Genomic DNA, 19,270 nt, shown 5'->3' on the forward strand with positions numbered 1-19,270 from the left:
TAGCCTGTCTCCGTATAAGATTATCTTTAAAAGATTGTTGGCATGGAAAATGTTTGAAAGGACGTGGGTTTTCTTTCAGAAATAAAACTCAAAAGAGAACCTTGTGGAACTGGAGTTAACAGTCCTCCTGGTTGGAGGGCTTTAGAACTGAAGGTTCTCTATGTAGGTTATACCACGAGTTTGAGAAGATAAATGCATAAATGCTTTTCCTTGGAAACAAGACTGCAGAAAATTGCAAGGATCTAGCCCTTGAAAAAGGCGATTGCTCTTAAGCTGTTATTTAGGTATGAAACTCTGGGTGCTGTTTGAAGTGAAAATACATAGGGATCCCTGAGTGAGCTCTTGGGCACTCTGGAAATAAATGACCTTTCCCGTATTTGCCTTCTACATTTTAGTCTGTTGATGATTTAAATCTCTTAAAGTATAAGTAGTCTACCGCCCAGGTTTGTATTCCTTTTAACTTATGTTAGTCTTTTTGATAGTTTCCCCTTCCCCCGCGTCTTCCTTTTTTGGTAGTCACTTCTCATTTATAAGAGTGACAGGATGGGACTCCGAGACGAGGCTTTTTCTCTTCTGTGCATGCCTTCTCCATTCCATGGTTGGCCACCAGGGGAAGCATACTGTTTTTTGGTTACAGTTGACCCTATCTTCATTTTGTAGGTCAAGTCCATCTTTGTTTTAATACACAGAACATAAAGCAAAGCTTGTCACCAAGTTTCCCCCACATATTTAAAAGAATCAACTTGTATATATCTTTTAGTTTTAGTAAGTTGGTCAGTTTTTTGGTACATTTTGTTTATGTTCGTTTTGAAAGCTTTATTTAAATATGTGGGAGGTGAGTGAAGAAAAGGGCATGTTTGATGGCGACAGCAGGAAGTAGAACTCTGACATTCTTCTAAGTATTGACGTCCAGCCCAGCCTTGTTAGGAATGAGCCTGGTTTCTTTGGAGTTGTTCTCTTTGAAACCGCACATGTCGTAGCGTCATATTTTGAGCTGTCCTTGCAGTTTTGATGGAATAGATGCAAGCATAAATTTGCTAGAGACCTGCCATTCTAAAAAGTAAAACACTGTAAATGTTTTGCTGCATGGTCTTACTGCCAGTTGATTGGGTCTTGGCATTAACATTTCCCATTTTGTGTTTGTTTTAATCTGGAAAGGAATCTAACTGGTATGAGATAATTTGAAACCGTGTTTTGCCAATCTGAGCAGTGGGACGAATTCCTAGGTATGGCTGGAAATTGTAGGACTTTACTGTTTCCTACTGATTTATTTTTTTAGGTGTGTTCTCATTTAACTTAAAACCTAAGGGACGGGGCTTCCCTGGTGGCGCAGTGGGTAAGAATCCGCCTGCCAATGCAGGGGACATGGGTTTGAGCCCTGGTCCGGGAAGATCCCACATGCTGTGGAGCAGCTAAGCCCGTGCACCGCAACTACTGAGCCTGTGCTCTAGAGCCTGTGAGCCACAACTGCTGGAGCCCTCGCACCTAGAGCCCGTGCTCTGCAGCAAGAGAAGCCATTGCAATGAGAAGCCGGTGCACTGCAACAAAGACCCAACGCAGCCAAATATATAATTAATTAATTAATTAATTAATTTTAAAAAATCTAAGGGACAGGGAGACTTCCATTTTGGAATAGAAATGATACACCAGTTTTGTTTCATGGCAAAAAAAATTTTTTTCAGTCTTTAGACTTAAGACAGTTTCCTTCCATGAGTACAAGTTAGGAATAATATGGAATTGAGATTGTGATTGTTACTGGTTTTTGTTTTCCCCCCTGCCTGAGTTTTGAATGTTTGTTTGTTTGTTTATTTATTTTTACAAATTTGAACAGACCGGTAAGTGTGAAACTCATCAGGAAACTGCTTTTTAAAAAAACTATCTCTGTAAAGATGTATGAGTGGAAGAAGTTGATTTTAATTTTTTTTAAGGTCAGATTTTATTTACCCACAGTATCCCAACTTGACCCTATTGAGCTTTAAAAGCGAATGGCTGAAACTAGATCCACCTGATACTCCGTGTATGGCCCAAAGAAGATTCATTTCTGTCATCCCTCACAAGTAGTGAGTGACGTGGATAGAGCACCGCCATCCTAAAGTGCTGATTCAGTTCTTGTTATCTAATTCAGACCCAAACCGGATCACTGGATCAGAACTTGGTAGTTAACATAACATCTGTGTTCATAATGATGGAACAAGTTTTATCCGTTAGATTTAAAAACAAGGCCAGAATGCAGTTCCGTATCTTTAACTTAGTCTTTGTTCTCATATGGGGTCCAGACTGTCTTTCCATACTCAGTGCCATAGTGTATGCTGAGTCGTCTTTGGTTTCTTTTATTTATTTTTATTTTTTATTTTTTTAAAAATTTATTTATTTTTGGCTGTGTTGGGTCTTTGTTGCTGCATGCAGGCTTTCTTTAGTTGCGGTGAGTGGGGGCGACTCAGTGCGGTGGCTTCTCTTGTTGCAGAGCACAGGCTACATCTAAGCGCATGGGCTTCAGTAGTCGCAGCATGTGGGCTCAGTAGTTGTGGCGCACAGGCTTAGTTGCCCCGCGGCGTGTGAGATCTTCCTGGACCAGGGCTCGAACCCGTGTCCCCTGCATTGGCAGGCGGATTCTTAACCACTGTGTCACCAGGGGAGTCTCAGCATGTGTTATTACTGTCAGCTTCTATCTGTGCTGGTTTTCAGTATCACAGTTCACTAATAGTAAAACTAAGACTCTTACAGAAGAGGAAATGTTAATGGTAAATATTTTTGAGGTAATAAACCTTTAAACATGCACCCTGTATTTGGAACACTGAATCCAGTATATTTAATCAGATTAGAAAGTTTGTGGTTGTCATTGGCTCAACTGTCACTTCAGAGTTGACTTGTATTAATAAAATGTGTTATGCTTTCATGTGGAATAATTTTTCTGAACAGGGTGTCTTGGCCTGCTTTTCATTTCTTCTTACTGGTGGTTCTATGTTCCTCTTTGAACACATTGGCTATGCGTTAGTTTCATTGTAAAAATCAATTTTAAAGATACCCCAAAATTCATAAGTTACAGTGAATGCTTTGTGATGTAGACGTACTTTGAGGTAGTGTTTACCCAAATGAGAGGTCAGGGTAATGGTAAATCCTGTGAGCGATCACCTTCATGATGTAGTGAAGTAGGAGACACTTAACTGGTTGTCGGGAGGTTGAATGCCCCGTCTCTGTGGTTAAGAAGGTGGTTTAAGGTCAAGCTGGTCATTGTATCTCAGGAGCCTCATTCCTCCATTATGAATCAGGGTTCTTTCCCTCACTTGTGGCCTGTGATTATGTCAGTTACAGTCATCTTTTTAATTTCTGGCTTCTTTCAGGAGCAGTACAGAGTAGACTGTGAGAGCTTGGGCTATGAGAATCGTCAAACCCAAGTTCAGATCTTGGCAGTGTGCCTCTTGACAAATGTGTGTTGCCCCTCGGCAAGTTACTTTATTTTTGCTTTCATCTGTGAAGTAAGGGTAGTGGAACTTCTTCCTCAAGAGAAGAAATTAACTGATCTAATACATGTAAAATGTCCAGCGCAGTGCTTGGCACACAGTGAGTGTTAAGTAAACATTGTCTGCTATCTTATTCTAATTATCATTGTGGGACTTCAGTTGCCAAGCAGTGGTTCCCGCATTGCCTGCTTTACTGCAGAGGTAAGACTGAATTATAACGAAGCCGTAGATTTGAATGGGAATCGTGCGTGCACTGAGATAGTTGAAGATGATTACTTTTAAGTTACCTGCTGCAATTTAGGTAAATATTCTTTCCTGGAAGAGGGAGAACTAGTCCAAGACATTTCTACATTTATAGCAGAAAAGTACACTGAGATCCAGAGAGAATAGGTAAACCTGTTCAGATCAAGTTTCTGGATAGTACAAAAGAAACCTTGAATCCATCCCTCGGCCAAAGTGAAGTACACATTAACTGTGTTCTGAGTTAGGGAGTTTTTGCTCTAAACTTTCAAGTTCTTGTCTTTGAGAGTTAGTGTTTTCGAGGTGAGGTTCTTCTGCCACAATGTTCCCTTCCATGGGTGATGAGTGTGATTCAAAGGTTAGCTGGTTGAGGCTGATCAGAGCAGAGTTTTAAAAGCAGTGTTGAAAGTCATTGGTACTGAAGAAATTTAGGCTTACTCTTAAAAAGCTATTTTCCTTGGTGTCATAAAGTTATATGGGGCAATTTAGTTGCAACTAACTTCTTAGTCTTTGGAGATGAAACATTAAAGTCTATCCAAGTTACTGTATTCTCCCCCAGTTTATTTTACTTTTTATATTTTACTCTCTGCTATATAGATTGTTGTAATTAATTTGTAATTTAGCCCTCACTCTGAGCCTTTCTTTAGAGGTTCCATGCATAATGTAAAAGTAAGAAATAAGGCTTGTATTGGTTTTTATATTTAAAACAGAACTGGAAGTGCCTTTTGTGGAGGGAGTCTCTGTAGCAACACAGTAAAAGTCTGAATAAGGTAGGAATTGGGGATTGAATGCTGATTCAGTGATTTGGAGTGAGTTAATTCCTACAGCTTTAAATAGCAATTATGGAAAATATTTGTGACCCTAGAAATGATAAGGGGTAATAGTTGTAATTTAACAATTTCTTCTGTTTTGTGTTACGGAAATTCTTCTAATACATATATCTGTCTTCTGGTTGAGCTTTATGTTTTCTGTTTATTTAAAAACAAAAGTATTTAAAAAATAGAATGGTTTAAGGTGACAAAAGGTGTTTTGCTAAAATTTTTGAGACATTTAAAAATAACATTAAAATGTCATTTAAATGAAATGTTGACAGTAAACCCTAAAACTCCTATTTTTTTCAAATTAGTCAAATTCTTTAAAGATGGTGATCTTAGTAAAAATCGCACAGTAGAGATAATTCTTTGAAATTTCTGGATTTTCCCTTCCTTGGAGTAATGAGAGAGGAAATGGTAGTGTCCACCCAGTCTGGCCTTCCTGTGTTCTAGATGAGGAAAGTAAGGCCTGCGGAGACAAAGTGACTTGTATTTGTCTTTCGGTCATTAAACGTATCTCCAGGTAGACTTGAGGCCAATGAAGCCAAACTTAAAACTCTTAATGTTTTAGAGCATTGTTACTGCATACAATAATTGGGAACGGTAATACGGGTGCATGATTTTAGAACCAGGAGTAAGAGTTAAATTTCTAAAATTGAAGTGATTAAATAGTGATTAGATGTTGGAATGTCTTTGCAAATTATCATAAGGTAGGATAGAATTGTAAAGATAGAGTTATTTTAAAAACCCATTCAAATAAAAAAGAAAATAATATCTACAGTTACATGCCCACCACTGTGATTAAACACTGTTGAAATTAGGACATATTTGCTTCAGATACAGGTAGAGGCTAATTCTTCCACTCCTGCCTTCACTAATTGGAAGTTGATTTTTGTTATCCCTGTGATAGTTTGCATCCTTTATGAAGCAGATGCCAAGATAGAATTAGACGTGCAAGAGTGTCATAGGGGTAAATGCCTGTGATGACAGGGAGGAGAGGAAGAAGGTTAGGTGGCACAGCCTTCAGAATGGGTGCAGGTGTGACACCTGTGAAGGAAAACAGGAGGAAGGATGATTGATTATTGGACCCAGGAGCCTAAGATTGCAGTGCAGCCGGAGCACAGACTGTTTGTTAGAGTGCATTGGGCAGGAAAGGGCCTGCCCTAGAATGCCGGCTGTGTTCAGTCATTGGCCTGGCGTTGGTATGAATGCTGCAGTGGACCCCAAAGGTGCTGGGCAGCTGGGGCTGTCAGCTAATTACACTTCTCTCAGCTCTTTCTCTCTTGAAGGGAGATCTGAGTGGCACACACTCAAGGCCGGCAGAATGCCCATGTGTGTTTTTGTACTTCAGTACATACTTATGTGTGAAAACAATATGTTTCGTTATTGTCAAAGTCTTTTTGTAAATGGAATTATTTGTGCATATTCATTTGCTTTGATGTTTTCCAAACAAATACATTGCCACTAACAGGCACAGAAAATTCCTTTCCTTCACCCAATTTTCACTAAAGTGTTAGGTTTATTAACTTTTTGCAGTACTGTTTTTTTGTGGTTTATGTTGGCGTTTTTCTAAATTACTGGTGAGGTTAAGTGTGCTTTTATATGTTTTTTTGGCTACTTGGTTTCCTTCTGTGAATATACCTTTTGCTCTTTTTCTGTAGGGTGTTCTTTTTCTTACTGATTTGTGGGAGTTCTTTATATATTTGGATACTGATCCTTTATTAGGGTTACATATGTAGAGTTTTTTGTTTTCTCTCTAGTATGGGGGTTGATTGAGTTTCTTCTCAGGAAGGAATAAAAATGTATCCCTGGTTGGATATGTTTCTGCTCAGAGACTGGACTTGGTACATAGCTCCTATAATAATTGTCACTAGGACTCCTGGTTTCTAAGATGAATGTTGCTGAGAATTGACACATCTTTTTTTGTTATGTTTCAACTTTATTCAGTTCATTTGGTGTACTGATTATTAACCGATTAACCTAAATTTCAGTACCAGATGACTTGAAAAGTTCTGATTTAATTTCTGTCCAGCATCTAGTTATAACAGCATACCAGTTAGAGGTTAAAGTTACAGCTTTAGTTTCCACGATGGTCAGTTAGTTTCCTATAACAGGTTAACGTGCTGTGAACTAAAGCCAAATTCAGCTGTCTTATGGGTTTGTCACTGATTATAAGGGAGTGGGCGAGTGTGTGGATGGGGAGGTGCAGCTAATAGAAGACCCTTGAAGGAATGATCTGTCAGTGCCAGGTTAGTGTAGTGCTGGCTGTGTGCCAGACTGGTTTGAACACTTTATACCTATTAATGATTTAACACAACGATCAAAACAGTCATATCAGATAAAGTTGTTATCACCATTTTCCATATGAGGAAACAGAGGCATGGAGAGGCTTATTGTTATGGTTCAACCTAGTAACTTGCCCAAGGTAACCCATTCTAAGATGCCAGCCGTTGTCCGAAGCACCGTTATTTTATATGTCACTAAGAAAGGAAAAACACCAAGATCCCATTAAGTGTAAGTTGCTGTCAGATTTCAATCTAGTGTATTTCAGGGAGAGCCAGCCAGAAATCCTCTTTAAGAAAAAACACTTAGGAGCAATACTTTATTGGATCAATTGCTTAGTCGTTTCCATGTGGTCCCAGGTATTGGGGAGTTTTATGTTTAGGGTTGCCAGAGCCTGCTTCATGTCTAATTACATTCCTCCTCTTCCTGGCAGTGAAAACACAAATGAAATGGGAGGTATCTGGCTTGGTTGACTGGGGCAAATTGGAATGAGTTGCTTTACTCCATGTATGTCGAAATAGTCATTTTCAGAGTGTAAAATACAACTGTTTTTTTGAGGGGAGCGATTTCTTGCGATTGGATGACATAAGGTTACAATGGACCCTGTTATGTTGGTTACCCTTTAGTTTAACAGTTGAGTATAACTTAAATATCTACCCCCCCCCATATGTTTTTCTACAGATTCGCACTGAGCTTGAGCTGTGGAATGAATTTAAGAACCAGGTCTTAATAAAGTGTGAAAAGATACACAAATTAAAATATCTAAGAGAGCATTTTAAAAAAAAACCCTTGGTTTCACCCGTACAGCTATCTGGTTAGTATTGTTCAACAACTAATTTTCCTCCCTTGCATATTATTCCCATCCTTCCTCCCCCATCAAAAAAACAAAAACCAAACTAACCCTGCCCCGCCTCCCCCAGAATCCCCAAAGTATATATTTCTTGGTGTTATTAGTGAATTGTATTCTATTTTTCAAAGACCAGAGTATACTTAAAGAAAATTGTAAGCTTTATTCTGTTTGTGAAGTTTGCCATGTTTGATTTGATCATAGTGTAAGTTAACTAAGGACTAGTTTTTGTCTGCCCAGAACCCCAAGGTTTGCCTTGTACTTATACCGAGGGCACTTGGGTGAGTCTCTGCTCCTGAAGTTTGGCTATGGTTATCCTTTTCAGCAGTTTCATCTAGTGACCAAGAAATACTACCTGATGGCCCTATTTATGCCTGAAAAGGTTAATTAAAATTTTGGGCATTGGTTAAACATTCTATTCACTTAAACTGTGCTGTTTTACACACATACATACTCTTACTGAAGATTGCAGATCCTGCTTTACTGACATAGAAGCTTCTGGGCTTGGGCTAGTTCTGCTTTCAGACTTAGTGTGGATATAGGGCGATCAGGATGGTAAGAAGAGTAGGGTAAGTACTTGGCTAGTCTGGTCTTACTTGGTTTCATAAAGTCTTGGTGGTGTCATGTGCTTCTGCTTTCTTAGTTTTTTGAGCCACCAATTCGGTGTAAATATCTAAAGGTTTCTCTTCTCACTTGATGTAGCTGAATGTGGTTCTGCATTTAATAAGAACATTTGTGTGCACTGACTGACTTACCTTGAATAGGCATTTTGTAATGGACAGTTGATAATTAAGCACCAACTTTAGTTAAAAAATGGAAACCCAAGGGGAAAAAATGAGCTTTAAAGTTGCATTTAAAAGCTGGTTTTCCCTGTTTTCTGCGCCTTTTTAGTAATGAATTTGTATGAATTAGAGATACACATCTTAGATGCATTCTTAAAAATTTATTTTTATCAAGGTGAATTTCATATGACATAAAATTAACCATTTTAAAGTGAAGAATTCAGTGGCATTTAGTACATTTACATTGTGTGCACCCACCACCCACACCATCTAGTTCCAAAGTGTTTTCATCATCCCAAGAGAAAACCTCATCTCCCCTAAGCGTCTACCCCCCCCCTTCACTGATGACAGCACACAGAGGGTGCTGTGAGGCATGGTGTCCGGGGTCACCTGACCCTGGGGTGGAGGAGGGGCATTGAAGAAACCAGGAAGAAGTTTTAGGTGAAGTGGTCCTCTGAGCCAAGCCTTAAAAATAGGAGTTTTTCTGTGTTTATGATTTTATGATATTTATTAATTTAAAAATTAATAATATATAAGCTGTAAATGTTAAAAAAATTATTTTGAAAATGCTAATCTTTCTTAAGAATTTCAATCTAGATTTTCTTTTAAATTGTCTTGAGCTGTGCTGTCCAGTAATATAGCCACTAGTGATCTATAATTTTTTTTTTTTTTTTTTTTTTGCGGTACGCGGGCCTCTCACTTCTGTGGCCTCTCCAGTTGTGGAGCACAGGCTCCAGACGCGCAGGCTCAGCGGCCATGGCTCACGGGCCCAGCTGCCCCGTGGCATGTGGGATCTTCCTGGACCGGGGCACGAACCCGTGTCCCCTGCATCGGCAGGCGGACTCTCAACCACTGCGTCACCAGGGAAGCCCCGATCTATAATTATTTAAATTTAAATTTATTAAAATCAAATAAAATTAAAAATTCAGTTCTGTCACACTAGCTGCATTTCAAGTATGTAGCTATTGGCTGCTGTATTGGACGGCGTCGAGTAGGACATTTCCATTATCCCAGAAAGTGCTGTTGGACAGCACTGATCTAGAGGTTCTGATGACAGCTTTGTTCTTTTTAATTTTTTAATTAGTTCAGTAGCTTTGCCTCTTTAATCAAGGTGCATGATGAAATGTGATATTGGAACAGCCGATAAATATTATGATGGCTGTGTACTGAATTCCTCTAGTGGAGTATTTGTTAAAATATTGCTATTAAGGTATTCAAAGCAGGCTTCTTGAGAAAGCAAGTAGAAATTGAAAGCTTAGAGAGGTTTGTTTTTTGAGGGGGTTATTTAGTACCTAATTAAACCAAAAGGATGATGAAGGTATATGACTATATTGAAGATAAATGTAGGACTTAAAAAATCAACAATATGAAGGCTCAGCCTTTTTTTTTTTTTTTAAGGGATCTTTATTTTCATTTATTTATTTATGGCTGTGTTGGGTCTTCCTTGCTGCGTGGGCTTTCTTTAGTTGTGGTGAGCAGGGGCTACTCTTCATTGTGGTGCACGGGTTTCTCATTGTGGTGGCTTCGCTTGTTGCGGACCACAGGCTCTAGGCATGCAGGCTTCAGTAGTTGCGGCATGTGGGCTCAGTAGTTGCGGCATGTGGGCTCAGTAGTTGCGGCGCGTGGGCTTCAGTAGTTGTGGCACGAGGGCTCAGTAGTTGTGGCTCTTGGGCTCTGTAGCTCAGGCTCAGCAGTTGTGGAGCATGGGCTTAGTTGCTCTGTGGCATGTGGGATCCTCCCGGACCAGGGCTTGAACCTGTGTCCCCTGCATTGGCAGGTGGATTCTTAGCTACTTTGCCACCAGGGAAGCCCTGGAAAGGTTAGGTTTTTAAAACAGCTTTATTGAGGTTTAATTGACATAAAGTAAACTATACGTATTTACACATACACAGGTGTGCATATATTAGGCTGTTTGAAGTCCCACTGCTTACTGATGCTCTGTTCAGTCTTTTTCTTTTTTTAAAATAAATTTATTTATTTTATTTATTTTTGGCTGTGTTGGGTCTTTGTTGCTGCACATGGGCTTTCTCTAGTTGCAGCGAGCGGGGGCTACTCTTCGCTGCAGTGTGTGGGCTTCTCATTGTGGTGGCTTCTCTTGTTGTGGAGCACGGGCTCTAGGTGTGCGGGCTTCAGTAGTTGTGGCTCACGGGCTCTAGAGCTCAGGCTCAGTAGTTGTGGCGCACGGGCTTAGTTGCTCTGCAGCATGTGGGATCTTCCCGGGCCAGGGCTTGAACCCGTGTCGCCCGCATTGGCAGGCAGATTCTTAACCACTGCACCGCCAGGGAAGCCTCTCTCTTTCATTTTGAATGCTTTCTATTGCTATGTCTTTAAGTTTGCCAGTCTTTTTCTTTTGCAGCGTCTAATGTGCTGTTAATACATGTATTTTTTTCATCTTCCAGGTTTCATATCTAGAAGTTTGATTTGGGTCTTTTAAAAATTTTTTCATTTTTTTAATTGAAGTATAGTTGACTAATAGTGTTGTGATAGTTTCAGGTGTGATTTGGGCTTTTTTAATGTATCTCAGGTCTCCCGAGCATACTCAGCCTTGCCTCAAACTTCTCAAACACTTTGCAATACAGTTGTAATTGTTTTAATGCCCTGGTCTACTAATTCTCCCATCCATCTCATTTCTGAGTTGGTGTCACCTGATTGATTTTTTTCCTCATTATGGGTTGTCTTTTCCTGTTTCTTTGCTTGTTTGGTAATTTTTGTTTGGATGCCAGACATTATGAATTTTTCTTTGGATGCTGGGTATCTTTATATTCCTATAAATATTCTTGCGCTTTGTTCTGGAACATGGTTAAGTTCCTTAGACACGGCTTGTTCATTTCAGATCTTGCTTTTAAGCTTTGTTAGGTGGGATCAGAGCAGCGTTTAGTCGAGGGCTAATCATTTCCCACTGCTGAGCCGAAACCCTTCTGAGTGCTTACTCTACCCAATAGTCCTTTAATTCTCAGGTTTTCCACTCTGGCTGTTGGGAATAGGCACTCTTCTTGGCCCTGTGTGAGCCTCATGGATTATTCTTTTTATTCTTTTGAGTAGTTCTTTATCCAGAAACCTCAAGTATTTCTTCACAGGCATGTGCTGATCAGTACTATGCTGAATACACAAGGAGGAGATCTCTGGAGGTCTCTTTCTGTGCAGCTCTCTCTTTTCTGGTATTCTGCCCTACAAACTCTAGCTGCCCTGGCTTCCTTGGCCTAAGCTTGCCTCCTAAACTTGGGGAGATTGCCTGACTTTCCCTGCGTTCTTTCTCCCTGTGCTGCCAGTTGGAAACTCTCTCCAGGCAATAAACCGGGGCAGTTGTAGGATTTACTTCGTTCGTTTCCTATCTCTCAGGGATCGTTGTACTCTGTTACTTGGTGTCCAATGTCTTGAAGACTATTGCTTTGTATGTTCGTTTTTAGTTGTTCATAATGACAGGGTAAATCTGGTTCATGTCACCCCACCTTGGCTGGAAGCAGAAGTCTAGATTTTTTAAAAAAGAAAAGTAGAGGAATTGGTTATATTTCCTTTTTTAAAGAAAACGTTAGTACACATTTACATGTTGTCTTTTACCCCTAATCTATTTCGTTCCTTCTTGAAGCTGTTAGGGCTTTTTTTTTTTTTAAATTGAAATATAGTTAATGTACAATGTTATGTTAGTTTCAGGTATACTACATAATGATTTGATGTTTGCACGCATTATGAAATGATCACCAGGATAAGTCTAGTAACCATCTGTCCCCATACAAAGTTATTACAATATTATTGACCATATTCCTTATGCTGTATATTACATTCCCATGACTGGAGGTTTGTACCTCTTAATCCCTGTCACTTCTTTCACCCCCACCCCACCCCATCCCTTCTGGCAACCAGAGTGTACTGCCTGTGTTTTTTTCTAGGAGTTGTATGGTTTCAGGTCTTACATTTAAGTCTTTAAGCCATTTTTGAGTTTATTTTTGTATGTGGTGTGAGAAAGCGGTCCAGTTTGATTCTTTTGCATGTAGCTGTATGATTTTTCCAACACCATTTATTGAAGAGGCTGTCTTTTCCCTATTGCATATTCTTGTCTCCTTTGTTGTGGATTAATTGATTGTATAAATGTAGGCTTATTTCTGGGCTCTCTATTCTGTTCCATTTATCTATGTCCCTGTTTTGGGGCCAGTGGCATACTCTTTTGATTACTGTAGCTTTGTAATGTAGTTTGAAATCAGGGAACATGATAACCCTCAGCTTTATTGTTTCTTCTGCAAATTGCTTTGGCTTGTTGTGGCTTTTAAACTTTTAAGTTTGGGTTTTATGTTCATGGAAGCATTCTGTAAATAGAATATAATAATGCTTTTAGAAACCAGAATATCAAATTTTATGTTTTCATATAGCCACTATTCATTTCAGTGTTCATGATAGAGTGCTTAGTCTGCCTACTCATTGAAATCTGATGATTCTAGCCAGAATTTTCCAAAGCAGGATTTTTTTTTGAGTTCACTATTCTTTATAAAATATATTATTTAAAAATTATTCATTCTAATAAGAACTAATACTTTTTCAGAGAAAAATATACTTTTCTCTTTGAAAAGTACAATTTAGGAAATATCTCATTCTTGGACTGTCTTAGACTTCCATCTTGTTGAGATGCAATAAATATTTGTGTGTGTGTGTGTTCCTTTTGAAGCACTTCTTACAGAATTTTTATTGTTTCCTAGTCATTTTCAGCTCGATGCCTTTTAGATTTTGAACATCTGGCGCTTTCATATGCCACATATTGACCCTCCTAAACTGAATTAGGGTTTTATATAACTGATGAACTGTCATTCTGAGTCCTTGCTGGTGTTCTGCTTGCCTGGCAGTGGGTCAGTTTCCATGGTATTGCCATTTTTGTACAGTATTGTCAGTGGAGCAGAGAGGTTGGGGGTGGGCATGCAGGCGCCTCACCCTGCTAAAGCAGGGTAGAAGCTGGAGTGGCTGTGCTTTTATTTAGTTTTGCATTTTAAGTTTCTAGATAATTTTTAAAGTAAGAGTTGTATTGCTGTAAAAAAGTTTTGAAACCACACTTTCTATCTTATTAAGAACAAGTAGTAGTAGCAAAGTGAAAGTGTTGATACCAGTGATTTGACGTTTAAGTTCTACAGACTTTAATGCAGTTAAGACAAAGCTAATAATCATTAGGCATTCTAAAAGCATGCAACTTTTGCCTCAATTAGACACATTCATTGGTGGACTGTGTTTAATTGTGAAGGAAAAAAACAATTTAAGAACATGTATGAAATTGAAATTATGCTCTGGAAAAAGTAAGATGAGATGTAATTAGGTGTTTTTTAGTTTTAGCTTTTCAGGAACGTAATTCCCCTCTGACACATCTATTGTCTTGCTTTTTACACATTGCACTTTTGTACATACTTTTAGGAACTCGTGTGAGAAAACGATGGACTCCTTTTACTTCTGGTGGTCTAAGAACACTAATTTTTCTGTCTGTTACAGGATTTTACACTTATATAGTTTTCCTAAACGTTAATGAGTTTGCTTTTTTGCTTATGAAGAATTTGAACATGTAGAACACAATAGAAATATTAATGAGTCCTGTATGTCTGGCAACCAGATTTAATAATTGTAAGAATTTTAAAAAATTACTTACTGTATTTTTAAATTTCTGGCCGTGTTGGGTCTTCGTTGCCGCGTGCAGGCTTTCTCTAGCTGCAGTGAATGGGGGCTACTCTTTGTTGCAGTGCACGGGCTTTTCATTGCGGTGGCTTCTCTTGTTGCAGAGCACGGGCTCTAGGCGCACAGGCTTCAGTAGTTGTGGCACATGGGCTCAGTAGTTGTGGTGCATGGGCTTAGTTGCTCCGCAGCATGTGGGATCTTCCTGGACCAGGGCTCAAACCCGTGTCCCCTGCATTGGCAGGCGGATTCTTAACCAGTGGGCCACCAGGGAAGTCCCTATAATTATAAGATTTTTGTCATCTTTGCTTTAGCAAAAAAAAATTCTTTGGCTAAAGTTTAGTAAATTTGCTTTTCCACATTACAGAAAATGAAGTTGTATATTAGACTTATTTATTGAGTACTTACTGTATCCAGTAGTCATAAAATGCCTCGTCTGGTGTATGTGAGTGCCGTGTGATAAAGTATGCCTATGCTCTGACAGCCTGGGGGCATGGTGGGATGAGGTGAGGTGGTTGAAATTGGATGTGGAAGGGAGGGCTTTCCCGAGGTGACCCTTAGGTAGGTCTTGAAGGGCATATGAAGGGAAGCTCTCCAGGCTGAGGGATCCATATGTTTAGATCCTGTGGGTAGAGAGGATGTGACATTTTTGAGGAAGTTTGATATAATTGAGGCTTGGGGAAGCAATCAGGAAAGTGGTGGAAGGTGAGACTGTAGAGGTAGGCACATGACAGATCAGAAGGGCCTTGTGTGCCAAGCTAAGGAGCTTATTTTATTTTTAAATAATAGCTTTACTAAGATACAATTCACACACCATAAAATTCACTCTCTTTTAAGTGTACAGTTTGGCAGTTTTTAGTATATTCACAGAGTTGTACAACTGTTACTACTGTCTAATTTCGTTTTCATTACCCCCAAAGAAACCCTCTGCTTACTAGCAGTCATCCTCCATTTGGAATTTATTTTAAATGTCATTTAAATGTTTTTATTTATTTTTTGGCCATGCCGTGTGGCTTGTGGGATCTCAGTTCCCTGACCAGGGATTGAACCTGGGCCACAGCAGTGAAAGTGCGGAGTCCTAACCGCTAGGCCACCAGGGGACTCCCTATTTTTTTTTTTTAATTTTTATTTATTTTATTTTATTTATTTTTTGGTTGCGTTGGGTCTTCGTTGCTGCACGCGGGCTTTCCCTAGTTGTGGCGAGCGGGGGCTATTCTTCGTTGCAGTGTGCGGGCTTCTCATTGCGGTCGCTTCTCATTGCGGAGCACAGGCTATAGGCGCATGGGCTTCAGTAGTTGTGGCTCGTGGGCTCTAGAGTGCAGGCTCAGTAGTTGTGGCGCACAGGCTTAGTTGCTCCGTGGCATGTGGGATCTTCCCGGACCAGGGCTCGAACCTGTGTCCCATGCATTGGCAAGCAGATTCTTAACCACTGCACCCCCAGGGAAGCCCCCTATTATATTTTAATTAAAGTATAGTTGATTTACAATATTGTGTTAGTTTCAGGTGTACAGCATAGTGACTCAGTAATTTTTGCACATTATACTACATTGTAAGTTGTTACAAGATAATGGGTATAATGCTTTGTGCTCTACAGTAACTCCTTGTTGCTTATCTATTTTATATATAGTATTTTGTATCTGTTAATTCCATACCTCTAATTTTTCCCTCCCCCCTTCCCTCTTCCCTTTGGTAACCATGAGTTTGTTTTCTATATCTGTGAGTCTGTTTCTCATATACATTCATTTGTATTATTTTTTCGATTCCATATGTAAGTGATATTATAGTGTTTGTCTTTCTCTGTCTGATTTATTTCACTAAGCATAATATTATCTAGGTCCATCATGTTGCCGCAAATGGCAGTATTTCATTCTTTATGGCTGAGTAATATTCCTGTGTGTGTGTGTGTGTGTGTGTGTGTGCGCGCGCGCGCGCGTGCATGTGTGTGAGTTTTACATCTTCTTAATCATATTGTCTGTTGATGGGCAGTTGGGTTGCTTCCAAGTCTTGACTATTGTAAATAGTGCTTCTAGGAACACTGGATGCATATATATATATATATTTTTTTTTTTTTTTTCATGTATCTTTTTGAATTAGTGTTTTCTGTGCTTTTGGAGATATACCCTGGAGTGGAATTGCTGAATCACGTGGTGGTTCTATTTTTAGTTTTTTAAGGACCCTCCATACTGTTTTCCATAGTGGCTGCACCAATTTACGTTCCCATCAGCAGTGCACCAGGGTTCCCTTTTCTCTGCACCCTCTCCAGCATTTGTTGTTAGTAGACTTTTTGTTGATCATTCTGACTGGTGTGAGGAGTTACCTCACTGTGGTTTTGATTTGCATTTCTTTAATAATTAGTGATGTTGAGCATCTTTTCGTGTGCCTGTTGGCCATCTGTATGTCTTCTTTGGAAAAATGTCTATTCAGGTCTTCTGCCCATTTTTTGATTGGGTTGTTTGTTTTTTTTTTTTGATACTGAGTTGTATGAGATGTTTGTATATTTTTGATATTAACCCCTTGTTGGTCGCATCACTTGCAGATATTTTCTCCCATTCTGTAGGTTCTTGTTTCATGTTTTCAATGGTTCCCTTTGCTTTGCAAAATTAAGTGATTTTTAATAACCATTTGTCAGTGGTTCCCATTGCTGTGCAAAATTAAACGAGCTTTAATAACCGTTTAAGACTTATGTCTCTTAAAAATAACACATTAATGTTTGTGTTACGGAAGCAATAGTGTAATATTTTTGTGAAATACTACCTGCCATACTGACCATGTGTTTTAAAGCTGCACTGCCCCACTTAGGAGAGTCATTGCTCTTCACTGAGCAAGGCTGGAGAGTTTTAAGCACAGAGTGCTGTGAATGTGATTGCAGTTCAGAAAGATCATTGGTTGTTGTGATGAGGAGAGCTTGTGGGACTGAATTAACGAGAGGTAGAGAAGACCACTTACTTATTTAGAAACTTGTAAATGAGCATGTACTATGTGCCAGGAACCATTGTAGGCACTGTGAACAGACTAGACATACCGGCCCTCATGGAGTCAAGTTCTGGTGAGGGGATGCCGTGGGCGTAGGAGGGAAATGAGGATGTGTTGGAAAGCTCTTAAGCAGTTACAGTAGACAGACTGTAATGATAGATTTAATGTGGGGTGCAAGGAGGTGACGACAACTCCTAGGATTCTGGCTTAAGTGACTTGGTGATTGGTGGTGCCACCCGCTGAATAGGGGATGTAGCAGCTTTGAGGTTGAGATACATAATAATTGAGCACGTAATAACTCAGGCAACATTGATGGAGAATTATCATGGACGCTTCTCCCATCTCTCCTCTAAGTTGCGTCCACCTCGTCTGTCTTCCTGTTGTACCTTGTTACTTACTTCTGTCACAGCACTTCTCTATCTTTAGGTAAGTCTTAGCTTCTATGTCTTTGCCACTGCCCATTGAGGGTGGGAACTGCCTATATCATTTTCATATCCCTGCCTACAGACCATATCTGCTAGCTTGGAGAATATGATTGCTGCTTATTTGCCTCCACTGCAGCTGTCCTCCTATAAGCCATCCTTATCTATAACTTTAATTACTGAGGTTACCTTCTAGTCAGTCTTCTGCTTCCACATGTTAAAATGTAAGTCAGTATGTTCCTCTACTGCTCAGAACCTCACAGTGGCCCGTGTTCCACTTAGGGTAAAAGTGAAAGACTTCACAACGGCCTTACAAGACCTACTTAGTCTGGTCCTTGTATTACTTTTATGACTTTTATCTCCTTTGCTTCTTACAAATCTTTGCTTAAGTGTTACCTTCTCAATGAGGCCTGTCTTGACCTACCTACCTATCCATCTGTAAGTATGTTATCCCTAAAATACAGACAGTCTAGCGTCATACTGTATTCTTTCAACTATGTGATATTCTGGAAAAAGCAAAACTACATAGACAGTAAAAAGATCAGTGGTTGCCAGAGGTCAGAGGAGGAGGAGGAATGATTAGGCAGAACACAGAGGATTTTTAGGGCAGGGAAAATACTCTAGGATACCATAGTAATGGATACACGTCATTATACGTTTGTCCAAACTCATAGAATGTACACCACCAAAAGTGAACCCTAGTGTGCTATGGACTTTATGTGATTATGATGTGTCAACATGGGTTTGTCAGTGGTAACAAATGTCCCACTCTGGTGGGGATGTTGATAGTGGGAGAAGCTATTCATGTGTAGGGGCAGAAAGTGTATGGGAAATCTCTGTATCTTCCTCTTGATTTTGCTATAAACTTAGAACTGCTCTAAAACAATTAAGTCTTTAAATATAAAAAACAACAATAACAACAAAAGATCTAACCACAGGTAGCACAATTAAATAAAATTAGTATTTGTTCCTTAGTATAATTAAATCTCCAGTCGTCTCTTCAAATAGTTGTTTAGATCAGCATTCAAACATGATGCACATGTTGCATTAAAAAAATAGGTTAATGGGACTTCCCTGGTGGCGCAGTGGTTAGGAATCCTCCTGCCAATGCAGGGGACATGGGTTCAAGCCCTGGTCTGGGAAGATCCCACATGCCACGGAGCAACCAAGCCCATGCGCCCATGAGCCACAACTACTGAAGCCCACATGCCACAACTATTGAAGCCCGAGTGCCTAGAGCCTGTGCTCTACAACAAGAGAAGCCGTTGCAATGAGAAGCCTGCGCACCACAATGAAGAGTAGCACCTGCTTGCAGCAACGAAGACCCAACACAGCCAATAATAAATAAATTTATTAAAAAAGAAAAAAAAAGCTTTATTGGGACTTCCCTCGTGGTCCAGTGGTTAAGACTCCGAGTTCCAAATGCAGGGGGCCCGAGTTCGATCCCTGGTCGGGGAACTAGATCCCACATACATGCCACAACTGAGAAGTCCACATGCCACAACTAAGAGCCTGCATGCTGTAACTAAGATCCCATGTGCTGCAACTAAGACCTAGTACAGCCAAAATAAATTGATGAATAAAATATTAAAAAAGTTTTATTGAGGTATAATTGACATTTAATAAACTCATGTTTAAAGTGTACAGTTTGATTAGTTTTTTTTAAATATAAATTTATTTTTGGCTGCATTGGTTCTTCGTTGCTGTGTGCAGGCTTTCTGTAGTTGCGGTGAGCGGGGGCTACTCTTCATTGTGGTGTGCGGGCTTCTCATTGCAGTAGCTTCTCTTGTTGCGGCACATGGGCTCTAGG

General features: G+C 39.7%; 1 protein-coding gene across 1 annotated transcript in view; it reads left to right on the forward strand.

Moving 5' to 3' along the window:
• The window catches only part of RCOR1 (REST corepressor 1), a 113,667-nt gene that overhangs the window by 1,424 nt on the left and 92,973 nt on the right, over window positions 1-19,270 (forward strand). The window lies entirely within an intron of this gene.

Source organism: Mesoplodon mirus, assembly GCF_964341445.2.
Source record: "Mesoplodon mirus genome assembly, chromosome: 4".
Classification (NCBI taxonomy): domain Eukaryota; kingdom Metazoa; phylum Chordata; class Mammalia; order Artiodactyla; family Ziphiidae; genus Mesoplodon; species Mesoplodon mirus.